Raw genomic sequence first — 10,754 nt, forward strand, 5'->3', positions numbered from 1 at the left:
TCCCACGTCGCTGCCTTCGACCCAGAGACCGCCGGGGTCAGCCCCGAAGAGCTCCAGAGGCTGAAGCTGACCTTCGCCAAGGCTCATCGGGACATCGCACGCACGATTCTGGGCCATCGCCAGCGCGTGAAGAGAGCGAAGCTGAGTCGCTTGCCGCAACCTTCGGATTTCAGGGTCTTCCTAAGCCACGCTAAGACCCGAATCCCAGAGCTCATAGACGCGGCCCGGACGGGGGACACCGCCCGCCGGTCGACGCTACGGATGCTCCAGGGGTACCTGCTCGGCCTTTTGTCTGTCTTAACCGGTCACCGGTCGGTTGTGTTTCTCAACCTGACGGTTGGAGAGTTGAGGCAAGCCAGCACCACGGATGGCACCGGCTTCGTGGTTTATGTTCGTGAACACAAGACCAACGCCTCGTTCGGGGACGCTCCGATCGGGTTGTCTGCCACAGAGCTGGCCTGGTTGACCGCACTCAGCGACTTACACGGGGCCCGGGACGGGTTCGTGTTCTTGGACAGGGGGAACCAGCTGCGCAAGCCAAACTCACTGCTTCGGATCGCGTGGACGGATGCGGGCCTCGGAGGCGCGGTGGCCTTCAACCTGATCCGCACGGCTGTTTCGAACCAAGTGAGTGTTGAACTTAATCCGACTTATGTGGGCTCTTAACCCCGGCCTTCCTACTTCTGACACCTCGCACCTCTGTTTCAGGTTTCGACTCTGCCGGCCGAAGATAGAGATCGAGTGACGACAAGCATGTGCCACTCCAACATCACTGCCCGGGCCTTCTACCGAGCCGGCCTCTCTGCGGCCGATGTGATGCGGGCTCGTGAGAACCGTCTTTCCGCCCTCGAAACGGCCTGAACCGGACCCTCTTCAAAGCGCAACCCAGCCGGGATTCACTCCGTGTTTCTGCACCCCCGTGGCTTTGATATGTTTTACTGCGAAATAAATACATTTATTTCTGAATCCCCAAACAGAGTGTTCCCGTGTGGTACTTGCTTCGGTTTGGAGATGGAGGGGGGGTGGAGATTGGGTGATCCTCCCAGAGGGAGACTTTTTACGAGGTCCGACCGGCCTTAAGACTTAAACGATCAGTGGTTATGGGTTAACTTAGTCGGCGGGCGGCCCGTTCCACCGCCCCGCTAAGGGAGCAGTGGTCGGAGGCCTATGGACCTTAGGCAGTTCACCGGGGTGGGTAAACTTACCTTTAGGCACCCGTCGCATGAATATAGGAGACCATTTGGCTTTTTTGGCCCCGGAAACCAGCCACTTCTCCGGGCATATATAGAACCAATCCCCCCCAGGGAGGGAGTTGGAACTAAAGGTCATTGAAATTAAATGGGTTTAACAGTTAACTTTGTCGGCGGGCGGCCCGTTCCACCGCCCCGCTAAGGGAGCAGTGGTCGGAGGCCTATGGACCTTAGGCAGTTCACCGGGGTGGGTAAACTTACCTTTAGGCACCCGTCGCATGAATATAGGAGACCATTTGGCTTTTTTGGCCCCGGAAACCAGCCACTTCTCCGGGCATATATAGAACCAATCCCCCCCAGGGAGGGAGTTGGAACTAAAGGTCATTGAAATTAAATGGGTTTAACAGTTAACTTTGTCGGCGGGCGGCCCGTTCCACCGCCCCGCTAAGGGAGCAGTGGTCGGAGGCCTATGGACCTTAGGCAGTTCACCGGGGTGGGTAAACTTACCTTTAGGCACCCGTCGCATGAATATAGGAGACCATTTGGCTTTTTTGGCCCCGGAAACCAGCCACTTCTCCGGGCATATATAGAATGATCCATCGGGGGCTAAGGGCAGATAGTCAAGTCAGTTATACCGATCGAACTCTCTTGAGTTTCGGCTTAAAGCTCTGGCATTTGCCGTTGGGACTTAGAGTTTTTTTTTAATAAAGAGGGGAGGCCGGGCTTACCTCCACCTTAAGCCCAGAGGGTGTCCCAGTCCTCGGGCTTGTGTATTCGCATCAACGGGGTCCATGGAAGTCATTTTTAGACCTCCAGAGGGGAGGCAACCCAAACCATCCCCTTAGCCCAGAGGTGTGCCACTCCTCGGGCTTGTGTATTCGCATCAACGGGGTCCATGGAAGTCATTTTAGACCTCCAGAGGGGAGGCAACCCAAACCATCCCCTTAGCCCAGAGGTGTGCCAGTCCTCGGGCTTGTGTATTCGCATCAACGGGGTCCATGGAAGTCATTTTAGACCTCCAGAGGGGAGGCAACCCAAACCATCCCCTTAGCCCAGAGGTGTGCCAGTCCTCGGGCTTGTGTATTCGCATCAACGGGGTCCATGGAAGTCATTTTAGACCTCCAGAGGGGAGGCAACCCAAACCATCCCCTTAGCCCAGAGGTGTGCCAGTCCTCGGGCTTTAAATTCGAATCACCGGGGTCCATGGAAGTCATTTTAGACCTCCAGAGGGGAGGCAACCCAAACCATCCCCTTAGCCCAGAGGTGTGCCAGTCCTCGGGCTTGTGTATTCGCATCAACGGGGTCCATGGAAGTCATTTTAGACCTCCAGAGGGGAGGCAACCCAAACCATCCCCTTAGCCCAGAGGTGTGCCACTCCTCGGGCTTGTGTATTCGCATCAACGGGGTCCATGGAAGTCATTTTTAGACCTCCAGAGGGGAGGCAACCCAAACCATCCCCTTAGCCCAGAGGTGTGCCACTCCTCGGGCTTGAAACTTCGCATCACCGGGGTGTATGGAAGTCTTTGGTCCAGTTCTGCCAGTGCTCGTTGTCGAACTTAGAAATATTTCTAATTATTTTTAGACTTCCAGAGGGGAGGCCGAGCATACCAACCCCTTAGCCCAGAGGTGTGCCAGTCCTCGGGCTTCGGTATTCGCATCACCGGGGTCTACGGAGGTCTCAACTTAGGTTTTGAAAACCTCCAGAGGGTGGGGGCATATCTTATCCCCACCCTAGCCCAGAGGGGTGCCAGTCCTCGGGCTTCGGTATTCGCATCACCGGGGTCTACGGAGGTCTCAACTTAGGTTTTGAAAACCTCCAGAGGGGGGGCCGGATTAACCACCACCCTAGCCCAGAGGGGTGCCAGTCCTCGGGCTTCGGTATTCGCATCACCGGGGTCTATGGAGGTCTCGACTTAGGTTTTGAAAACCTCCAGAGGGTGGGGGCATATCTTATCCCCACCCTAGCCCAGAGGGGTGCCAGTCCTCGGGCTTCGGTATTCGCATCACCGGGGTCTATGGAGGTCTCGACTTAGGTTTTGAAAACCTCCAGAGGGTGGGGGCATATCTTATCCCCACCCTAGCCCAGAGGTGTGCCAGTCCTCGGGCTTCGGTATTCGCATCAACGGGGTCTACGGATGTCTCGACTTAGGTTTTGAACACATCCAGGGAAGCAGAGCGGACATTCCCATTATTTCAAGCCCATCGGGAAGCCACTCTTTTGGGCATAGCGTTTCGCATCGCTGTTACCCAAACTTACGTCTGATTTAATGCCTCCCTAATATCCCGACGGCACCAGGCTGAGAAACCATATGCCCACAGGATTTGAGGCATTGGAACCTCGTTCGCATAGCCGACAACGATGAACCTCCCTCGGACTCGCTACGAGGCTTGAGGAGGGTCCTGATTTTCTTAAAATCTCAGGTGAGGGACTTAGAAAATTTTCACTTTAAAACCACAGACCTCCAGAGGAGAGACCGGGCTTATCACAACCTTAGCCCAGAGGGCGCCACTCCTCGGGCATGTCACTTCGCATCACCGGGGTCCATGGATGTCTCGACTTAGGTTTTGAACACATCCAGAAGGGGGGGCCGGATTAACCACCACCCTTAGCCCAGAGGGGTGCCAGTCCTCGGGCTTTAAATTCGCTTCGCCGGGGTCTATGGAAGTCATTTTTAGACCTCCAGAGGGGAGGCAACCCAAACCATCCCCTTAGCCCAGAGGTGTGCCACTCCTCGGGCTTGTGTATTCGCATCACCGGGGTCCATGGAAGTCATTTTAGACATCCAGAGGGGAGGCCACCCTTACCATCCCCTTAGCCCAGAGGGGTGCCAGTCCTCGGGCTTTAAATTCGCTTCGCCGGGGTCTATGGAAGTCATTTTTAGACCTCCAGAGGGGAGGCAACCCAAACCATCCCCTTAGCCCAGAGGTGTGCCACTCCTCGGGCTTGTGTATTCGCATCACCGGGGTCCATGGAAGTCATTTTAGACATCCAGAGAGTGGGGCCGGTCTTACCACCACTCTTAGCCCAGAGGGCACCACTCCTCTGGCATGAAATTCGCATCACCGGGGTCCATGGAAGTCAGTTTAGACCTCCAGAGAGTGGGGCCGGTCTTACCACCACTCTTAAGCCCAGAGGGCGTCACTCCTCGGGCATGAAATTCGGATTACCGGGGTCTATGGATGTCTCAACTTAGGTTTTGAACACATCCAGAGGGGAGGCCACCCAAACCATCCCCTTAGCCCGGAGGTGTGCACCTCCTCTGGCATGAAATTCGCATCACCGGGGTCCATGGAAGTCAGTTTAGACCTCCAGAGAGTGGGGCCGGTCTTACCACCACTCTTAAGCCCAGAGGGCATCACTCCTCGGGCATGAAATTCGGATTACCGGGGTCTATGGATGTCTCAACTTAGGTTTTGAACACATCCAGAGGGGAGGCCACCCAAACCATCCCCTTAGCCCGGAGGTGTGCACCTCCTCGGGCTTGAAATTCGAATCACCGGGGTCCATGGAAGTCAGTTTAGACCTCCAGAGAGTGGGGCCGGTCTTACCACCACCCTTAAGCCCAGAGGGCGTCACTCCTCGGGCATGGAATTCGCATCAACGGGGTCTACGGATGTCTCGACTTAGGTTTTGAACACATCCAGGGAAGCAGAGCGGACATTCCCATTATTTCAAGCCCATCGGGAAGCCACTCCTTTGGGCATAGCGTTTCGCATCGCTGTTACCCAAACTTACGTCTGATTTAATGCCTCCCTAATATCCCGACGGCACCAGGCTGAGAAACCATATGCCCACAGGATTAGAGGCGTCTGAACCCCTTTCGCATAGCCGACAACGATGAACCTCCCTCGGACTCGCTACGAGGCTTGAGGAGGGTCCTGATTCTCTTAAAATCTCAGGTGAGGGACTTAGAAAATATTCACTTTAAAACCACAGACCTCCAGAGGAGAGACCGGGCTTATCACAACCTTAGCCCAGAAGGCACCACTCTTCGGGCATGTCACTTCGCATCACCGGGGTCCATGGAAGTCTCGACTTAGGTTTTGAACGCATCCAGAGGGTGGGGGCCGGACTTACCACCACCCTTAGCCCAGAGGGCGTCACTCCTCGGGCATAAAATTCGGATAACCGGGGTCCATGGAAGTCAATTTTGACCTCCAGAGAGGGGGGGGCCTGGCTTACCACCACCCTAAGCCCAGAGGGCGTCACTCCTCGGGCATGAAATACGCTACACCGGGGTCCATGGAAGTCAGTTTAGACCTCCAGAGAGGGGGGGCCGGGCTTACCACCACCCTTAGCCCAGAGGGCACCACTCCTCGGGCTTGAAATTCGCATCACCGGGGTCCATGGAAGTCTCGACTTAGGTTTTGGAAACCTCCAGAGGGGGGGCTGCACTTACCACCACCCTAAGCCCAGAGGGCGTCACTCCTCGGGCATGAAATACGCTATACCGGGGTCCATGGAAGTCCTTTTAGACCTCCAGAGAGGGGGGGCCGGGCTTACCACCACCCTTAGCCCAGAGGGCACCACTCCTCGGGCTTGAAATTCGCATCACCGGGGTCCATGGAAGTCTCGACTTAGGTTTTGGAAACCTCCAGAGGGGGGGCTGCACTTACCACCACCCTAAGCCCAGAGGGCGTCACTCCTCGGGCATGAAATACGCTATACCGGGGTCCATGGAAGTCCTTTTAGACCTCCAGAGAGGGGGGGCCGGGCTTACCACCACCCTTAGCCCAGAGGGCACCACTCCTCGGGCTTGAAATTCGCATCACCGGGGTCCATGGAAGTCAGTTTAGACCTCCAGAGAGGGGGGGCCGGGCTTACCACCACCCTTAGCCCAGAGGGCACCACTCCTCGGGCTTGAAATTCGCATCACCGGGGTCCATGGAAGTCTCGACTTAGGTTTTGGAAACCTCCAGAGGGGGGGCTGCACTTACCACCACCCTAAGCCCAGAGGGCGTCACTCCTCGGGCATGAAATACGCTATACCGGGGTCCATGGAAGTCCTTTTAGACCTCCAGAGAGGGGGGGCCGGGCTTACCACCACCCTTAGCCCAGAGGGCACCACTCCTCGGGCTTGAAATTCGCATCACCGGGGTCCATGGAAGTCTCGACTTAGGTTTTGGAAACCTCCAGAGGGGGGGCTGCACTTACCACCACCCTAAGCCCAGAGGGCGTCACTCCTCGGGCATGAAATACGCTATACCGGGGTCCATGGAAGTCCTTTTAGACCTCCAGAGAGGGGGGGCCGGGCTTACCACCACCCTTAGCCCAGAGGGCACCACTCCTCGGGCTTGAAATTCGCATCACCGGGGTCCATGGAAGTCTCGACTTAGGTTTTGGAAACCTCCAGAGGGGGGGCTGCACTTACCACCACCCTTAGCCCAGAGGTTCATCACTCCTCGGGCATGAAATTCGGATAACCGGGGTCCATGGAAGTCAGTTTAGACCTCCAGAGAGTGGGGCCGGGCTTACCACCACCCTAAGCCCAGAGGGCGTCACTCCTCGGGCATGAAATTCAGATAACCGGGGTCCATGGAAGTCAGTTTAGACCTCCAGAGAGTGGGGCCGGGCTTACCACCACCCTAAGCCCAGAGGGCGTCACTCCTCGGGCATGAAATACGCTTAACCGGGGTCCATGGAAGTCAATCTAGACCTCCAGAGAGTGGGGCCGGTCTTACCACCACCCTAAGCCCAGAGGGCGTCACTCCTCGGGCATGAAATTCGGATAACCGGGGTCCATGGAAGTCTCGACTTAGGTTTTGGAGACATCCAGAGGGGGGGCCGGGCTTACCACCACCCTTAGCCCAGAGGGCGTCACTCCTCGGGCATGAAATACGCTTAACCGGGGTCCATGGAAGTCAATCTAGACCTCCAGAGAGGGGGGGGCGGTCTTACCACCACCCTAAGCCCAGAGGGCATCACTCCTCGGGCATGAAATTCGGATAACCGGGGTCCATGGAAGTCTCGACTTAGGTTTTGGAGACATCCAGAGGGGGGGCCGGGCTTACCACCACCCTTAGCCCAGAGGGCGTCACTCCTCGGGCATGAAATACGCTTAACCGGGGTCCATGGAAGTCAATCTAGACCTCCAGAGAGGGGGGGCCGGTCTTACCACCACCCTAAGCCCAGAGGGCATCACTCCTCGGGCATGAAATTCGGATAACCGGGGTCCATGGAAGTCTCGACTTAGGTTTTGGAGACATCCAGAGGGGGGGCCGGGCTTACCACCACCCTTAGCCCAGAGGGCGTCACTCCTCGGGCATGAAATACGCTTAACCGGGGTCCATGGAAGTCAATCTAGACCTCCAGAGAGGGGGGGCCGGTCTTACCACCACCCTAAGCCCAGAGGGCATCACTCCTCGGGCATGAAATTCGGATAACCGGGGTCCATGGAAGTCTCGACTTAGGTTTTGGAGACATCCAGAGGGGGGGCCGGGCTTACCACCACCCTTAGCCCAGAGGGCGTCACTCCTCGGGCATGAAATACGCTTAACCGGGGTCCATGGAAGTCAATCTAGACCTCCAGAGAGGGGGGGCCGGTCTTACCACCACCCTAAGCCCAGAGGGCATCACTCCTCGGGCATGAAATTCGGATAACCGGGGTCCATGGAAGTCTCGACTTAGGTTTTGGAGACATCCAGAGGGGGGGCCGGGCTTACCACCACCCTTAGCCCAGAGGGCGTCACTCCTCGGGCATGAAATACGCTTAACCGGGGTCCATGGAAGTCAATCTAGACCTCCAGAGAGGGGGGGCCGGTCTTACCACCACCCTAAGCCCAGAGGGCATCACTCCTCGGGCATGAAATTCGGATAACCGGGGTCCATGGAAGTCTCGACTTAGGTTTTGGAGACATCCAGAGGGGGGGCCGGGCTTACCACCACCCTTAGCCCAGAGGGCGTCACTCCTCGGGCATGAAATACGCTTAACCGGGGTCCATGGAAGTCAATCTAGACCTCCAGAGAGGGGGGGCCGGTCTTACCACCACCCTAAGCCCAGAGGGCATCACTCCTCGGGCATGAAATTCGGATAACCGGGGTCCATGGAAGTCTCGACTTAGGTTTTGGAGACCTCCAGAGGGGGGGCCGGGCATACCACCACCCTTAGCCCAGAGGTGAGTCACTCCTCGGGCATCAAATTCGCATCACCGGGGTCCATGGAAGTCAGTTTAGACCTCCAGAGGGGGGGCTGAGCATACCACCACCCTTAGCCCAGAGGTGTGCTCCTCATCGGGCATGAAATACGCTTCACCGGGGTCCATGGAAGTCATTCGAGACCTCCAGAGGGGGGGCTGGGCATACCACCACCCTTAGCCCAGAGGTGAGTCACTCCTCGGGCATCAAATTCGCATCACCGGGGTCCATGGAAGTCATTTAGACCTCCAGAGAGGGGGGACGAACCTACCAGCAACCTTAGCCCAGAGGGCGTCACTCCTCGGGCTTCAAACTCCCATCATCGGGGTTCCATGGAAGTCTCGACTTAGGTTTTGAACCGTTCCGGGGTCACCTCCAGTGAGATAACGCGGAAATCTCACTATATTCATGCCCACAGGCGAACCAGAGCCTTGGGCTTGTCATAGTTACATACGGTGTACCCAAACTTTCGTCTTTTCTAAAGGAACCCTAATGTCCTGACGGCACCGCACTGGAAACCCCCATGCCCTCTGAATTTTTACCACTCCGAGGTGCTCCGTTTTGGGCTTGCTACCTAGGGCGAAGAGGGTCAGAAATTTTTCTAAGTCCTACTTTAAAACGTCCCACTGGGAGACCACTAGGGTTAGCACTTTGCCAAAAAATCACGGCTGAATGCAATTTTCACGCCTCGCACCCTTTGTTCGTTTAGATTTAACAAAAAAATCAACCGAACCCCCTTTTTAACAACGCTTTGCCGAATTTAGCTCACTTTTCCCGGCCTGGAATATCTCACGCTTGCCCCCCACGGTACTTACCTCCGGGGAAGACACCCCCGTCGCTGCCAACACCCATGCCCGGCCCAGGCTCACCCGACTCGGCCTCGCTCGCTCCATCGCCCGCTCCAAACCTCCGGGGAGAAGACCCCCATCGCCGCCAACGCCCATGCCCGGCCCAGGCTCACCCGACTCGGCCTCGCTAGCTCCATCGCCCGCTCCAAACCTCCGGGGCTGGACCTCCAGGAACCCAGCGCACCTCTCGAACCTATCCGGCCCACACTTAAGCACTCCTCCTCGGACTAAACCATCCAGCCCGCGCCGCTGGAACGAGCGCCCACTGGAAGACCTGAGCCTCAAACCCGCGTGCATTGCGGTTCTCTATCTCCCCGGGCTCGGAGCACTTTTCTCGGCCATGGGACCTCCAGAGGGGGCCCCTCTTAGCTCCGTCATCATTTCTCTAAGTCTCACTCCGCCCACTGGAAGACCCGAGCCCCAAACCCGCGCGCTTTACGGTTCTCTATCTCCCCGGGCTCGGGGCACTTTTCTCGGCCATGGGACCTCCAGGGGGGGCCCCTCTTAGCTCCGTCATCATTTCTCTAAGTCTCACTCCGCCCACTGGAAGACCCGAGCCCCAAACCCGCGCGCTTTACGGTTCTCTATCTCCCCGGGCTCGGAGCACTTTTCTCGGCCATGGGACCTCCAGGGGGGGCCCTTCATGGCTCCGTCAATATTCCTTTAAGTCTCACTCCGCCCACTGGAAGACCCGAGCCCCAAACCCGCGCGCTTTACGGTTCTCTATCTCCCCGGGCTCGGGGCACTTTTCTCGGCCACGGGACCTCCAGGGGAGGCCCCTCTTGGCTCCGTCAATATTCCTTTAAGTCTCATTCCGCCCACTGGAAGACCCGAGCCCCAAACCCGCGCGCTTTACGGTTCTCTATCTCCCCGGGCTCGGGGCACTTTTCTCGGCCATGGGACCTCCAGGGGGGGCCCCTCTTAGCTCCGTCATCATTTCTCTAAGTCTCACTCCGCCCACTGGAAGACCCGAGCCCCAAACCCGCGCGCTTTACGGTTCTCTATCTCCCCGGGCTCGGAGCACTTTTCTCGGCCATGGGACCTCCAGGGGGGGCCCTTCATGGCTCCGTCAATATTCCTTTAAGTCTCACTCCGCCCACTGGAAGACCCGAGCCCCAAACCCGCGCGCTTTACGGTTCTCTATCTCCCCGGGCTCGGAGCACTTTTCTCGGCCATGGGACCTCCAGGGGGGGCCCTTCATGGCTCCGTCAATATTCCTTTAAGTCTCACTCCGCCCACTGGAAGACCCAAGCCCCAAACCCGCGCGCTTTACGGTTCTCTATCTCCCCGGGCTCGGGGCACTTTTCTCGGCCATGGGACCTCCAGGGGGGGCCCCTCATGGCTCCGTCAACATTCCTCTAAGTCTCATTCCGCCCACTGCGATACCCGAGGTCTTTAACCGCGGCGTTCACGGTTCTCTATCACCCCGGGCTCGGAGCACTTTTCTCGGCCATGGGACCTCCAGGGGAAGCCCCTCTTGGCTCCGTCATCATTTCTCTAAGTCTCACTCCGCCCACTGGAAGACCCGAGCCCCAAACCCGCGCGCTTTACGGTTCTCTATCACCCCGGGCTCGGGGCACT

This window comes from Hoplias malabaricus, unplaced genomic scaffold, assembly GCF_029633855.1.
Source record: "Hoplias malabaricus isolate fHopMal1 unplaced genomic scaffold, fHopMal1.hap1 scaffold_47, whole genome shotgun sequence".
In the NCBI taxonomy this organism is placed as follows: domain Eukaryota; kingdom Metazoa; phylum Chordata; class Actinopteri; order Characiformes; family Erythrinidae; genus Hoplias; species Hoplias malabaricus.